Raw genomic sequence first — 4,410 nt, 5'->3', positions numbered from 1 at the left:
GTTCCATATTTGAAAAGTAAGGAAACAACGTGGTGAATATTTAATCAGTCAAAAAATATAGTGCCAGTGAATAGATTTCTCTTCATGTGAAATGTCACCACACTTTACAGTTGTTAAACTGGGGGATGAAGAGAGAGCAACATTTCTTCCTTCCCCAGAATCACAGAGATTAAGATCATGAGCAGAGTCTGAGCTTTTCCAAGTCACTTTGCCTTAGCCATGCAGAGAAAGAAGGAACAAATACAAGAGAGGCCTTCCACGAGAATCAGCAGATGAAATCAAACCCAGAATGAATTCCATTCTACTTATTACCTCACACACTCCCTGCGTTATAGAAGAGTGTTTAGACAATGGATGGCAGTGAATGTTAAAACATCATAAAATTTGACCACGTTAACAATTGCTGCAAGAAAAACATACCATTTTGAATAGACCTTCTTATAACTCAGTATCTGAGACTCAGATAATAAGATCCGGGATTTCAATACTGGCCCCAAATCAATTTTTAAAAATAGTTTACAGGGATCTAGTAGAGTTTCAGGGGTACACATACTGAGTCATCAAGAGTCTTGAAAGTCAAAAAGGAATCTTTAACACCATATAAAACAGAATCACAGTTATTTTTCTTGATTGCTATAATGGGGATGTTTTGGGGACTTTTTGGTGATGCATTTATTAGGATAATAAAATGAGGGGGCTGGAAGAGACTTACCCAGACCTCCTCTCTCCTTTTATAGATGAGTACATTGGGCACCAAAAACATTAAAGGACCTACCCAAGGTCACATATTGAAAAAGTGGAAAAGTCAGAACTAGAACCGCTTAGTTCCGGTTGTGACAGAGTCTAGAGCTCGTACTATGGCAGCTTGCCCTTGGAACATTACCACTCTGCTCAGTCACAGATTTCCGAGCAGTGTCCAAGAAACTGACACCCGTCACTACAGGCTGGAGACAGCTCAGAACCATTCATTTGTGTTACACATCTAAGAACAATAATACAAAGCCAGCACGAAGGCAGAGTTCCCCCATTTGTCTCCATAGTAAGAGGGACTATTGCAGAACAGAACTAATAAAACTCCAGCAACTTCAACAATTTGGCTAGTGGTCCTGATGACAACAAACGACAGCTTAGCTTTTTATAGAGAACTTGCAGCACCTTGGAGGAATGCCATGCACACAAACTGCTACAGTATCTTTTCTTTGAAAATAATGCATTCAGACATTCAAAGTAAGTGACCTTAATGGGGAGGAGGAGGTGGCTGTAGCCATGTCAACACGATTCTTTACAGAAGACAAAGTGTTCCACCTGACTCACAACCATCTTAACTCCCTGTTCCAGTGGCTTGTATGATGAAATGGAAGGTTAGGAGGCATTGGGTAGGTGGAGGGTGAAGGATGGGGGTCGGAGGATCAAAGAGGAATGCGCTGCTTAAGGATATTTAGATAGCAACTTGAAGCATACATACGTCCCCAGTTTTCAGGATCTAGGACCTCACTGGTTCGGTTCTTCACGGCATGAGCGAAGGAGTTGGTCTCATACGTGATGTTACCAAACCTCTTCCGTTTTATGTTTTATTTAACATCAAATGAGAACACAGAAGCATTGCTTCTAAGAAAGGAATACAACTCTTCATCCTGAGTGTTTTGGTCCAAGAAATGCAAGTAAGGATAGCGATTAGGAGAAATGGGGGTGGGAGGAGTGAGTGAAGTCAAGACTCAGTATTCGGAGTTGTGAGGGAAGAGACAGTCATGTTTCCATTGGCCTGGAGAGAGGAAAGATCCTGTTAAGGCCTTCTCTTCAAGCTAATCCAAGGTCAGTGCCTCCTGAGAAGCAGGATCTGGCCAGAATTTGAATTGAGGGATGGGAGAGGTAGCAATGCTGGGAAAAGAGGTCTGACAACCTATATTCTTCTTTTGAAATGCTTAGGGGAGCAACTAAACCAGCCAAAGTTAAACCAAATAAAACCAGCATGCCCGCTTACCTCTAATTTACTCTCCCAAACAGATCATCATTTGGGCTATTCCCCTGAAGTCAAGCATGAAATCTATTTAGCCGGAGAGCTACCCATTTCCTCTGACCTGCAGAAGAGATGCCCTGTTCTCTAAGAATCCCTGGAATGCCAGAATCCAGAGAAAACTGGAGCCACATGCCTGGGCCCCTTGAGATCCTCCCATTCCTACCCCCATGCCAAAGAAACATGTTAACAAAGAAGGAGCAGACTTTCAGCACCACCTGACCCAGAAGCACAGCTGCTGATTCATCAGTGTAGGTCACTGCATGACTTTAAAGTTGCTGTGGATTTAAGAGTGTCTCTTATCAACTGGAGGATTTAAATCTTTTTTGCGCCTGGGACCTTTTGGGCAGTTTTGTAAAACCTATAGACTCCTCAGAAAAATGCTCTTAAATGCACAAAGGATATTGAACTAAAGTTATCCGAATAATTTTAAGAAACAAATTTGTGAGACAGTATTACATTTGCTTCCGTATTAACCCATTAAATGTAAAATCTACTGGTAGGTCTAATAACTTACGTAATATTGAAATAGGGATAAGTGTGAGTGATAATTCAAACTATCGTCAACAACTATAATGTGATACAAAGGTATCTGTGATTTCTGTTGGTGACAAAGTCACAGGGACAGCCAATGCTGTCTATGTTCATAATGAAAAGGAATGCTAATTTTGAAGTAGAGGTTTGTAGAAATGAAGATGTAATTTTTTCACACCCAAGTTTATGAACTTCTGCTTTTATGTGATTACATTTCCAAATCACTTGACTTCCAAGTGAAGGAAGGACCCCTTAGGAGGAAGAGCGGTTCTAGTAGTACTTTAGACATATGCAGTGGTCATAGCCGTTTGAATCTGTTTTGATTGGACTATACTGAGTCCAAATTTGGAAGTTAAACGTTGAGCCTGTGATATTAGACTTGGTCTGAGGTGAAAAGTAACTTTATATTGTAATCCAGTAGAGTGGAGATCTTGAGAAGTGTTCCCTTGCCAAGAGGACACTGAAGGGAGTGTCAAAGATCACCTGTCAAAGTGGGGTGGGGAGGGGAGGCATAACCAGAGCCAGGAAGGACTTGGTAAGGTGAGTGGGTCACCTCTGCTTGGTGCATGAGCCTGGGGTGGGGCTCAGACTGGAATGTGAAATGCAGAGGGACCTAGGGAAGGGTTACTGACTGCTGATGGCAGGCAGAGAGTCTCCCAGGAGGATGACAGTTCCAGCCTCCAAAACCTGTGGCCACAGAGGAAATAAGTCCAGGCACAAGTCAGAAATGCTATAGCCTCCCCCCAGGGAATCTCTAGCAAGCCAGTGGAGCAGAAGGGATCTGCAGGTTAGGACAGAACAGCCTGTAGCCTGGGAACCGAGGGCAGAGAGAGAGAACCCAAAGCAGAGGGGCTTCCTGAAGGTGAAGAAACAGGCTGATATTATGAACTTCACTCAAATTAAGAACTTCCATTCATCAAAAGACATCATCATTAAGAGAATGAAAAGGCAGACCACAGACTGTGAGAAAAATATTCACAACATGTCTATGTGACAAAGGATTCATGTCTGAGAATATGTAAAGAATTCTTACAAATCAATAAGAAAACTACAAACCAAAGTTTATGAATGAACAAAAGACTCAACAGCTACTTCACAAAATAGGATATCCAAATGGCCAACAAGCATATGATAAGGTGCTCGATGTTATTAGTCATCAGGAAAATGCAAATTAAAACTTCCCTGAGATACACACATAACAGACAGGCCACAATTTAAAAATAAAAACAAAACATTGACAATATTAAGCATTGGAGAGGATGTGGAGCAACTGAAATTCTTACATTGTGGGTAGGAATTGGTATAAAGTGGTACAACCACTTTGGAAAACTGGCAATAGCTACTGAAACAAAGCATCTGTTCATAACCTAAGGCCCAGCAACTCCATTCCTAGGTAGAGGCCCAAGATTGCATTTGCCCATCAATTGATGTACAAGAATATAGCTTTATATACTTTACATGTTTATAAATATAAATATTATATAAAGCTATATAAATATACATCAACTTCATTCATTATAGCACCAACATGGAAACAACCCAAATTGCAGTCTGTTTATACAGTGGAATATCATATAGCGATGAAAAAGAACGAACTCTTGCAATACACAAAGTGGATGAATCTCACGGATATAATGTAGAGCAAAGGAAGCCAGACACAAAAGAGTACACATCGTGTGAGTCCATCTACACGAAGGACAGGCAAAACACAGCCCTAGCACTAGAAGTCAGGATAGAATTTACTTTTGTAGGGGGTATTGATTGAGAAGGGGCACAAGGGCACCTTCTGTGGTGCTGAATTATAAATATTATTGACTTTCTGAAAAGTGATTTGGAAATGCAGTCAAGTAAAAGCAGCTGGC

The sequence above is a fragment of the Globicephala melas genome, chromosome 12 (assembly GCF_963455315.2).
Source record: "Globicephala melas chromosome 12, mGloMel1.2, whole genome shotgun sequence".
Taxonomy (NCBI): Eukaryota; Metazoa; Chordata; class Mammalia; order Artiodactyla; family Delphinidae; genus Globicephala; species Globicephala melas.
The sequence above is the reverse complement of the archived record's forward strand: the minus strand, read 5'-3'. Positions refer to the sequence as shown.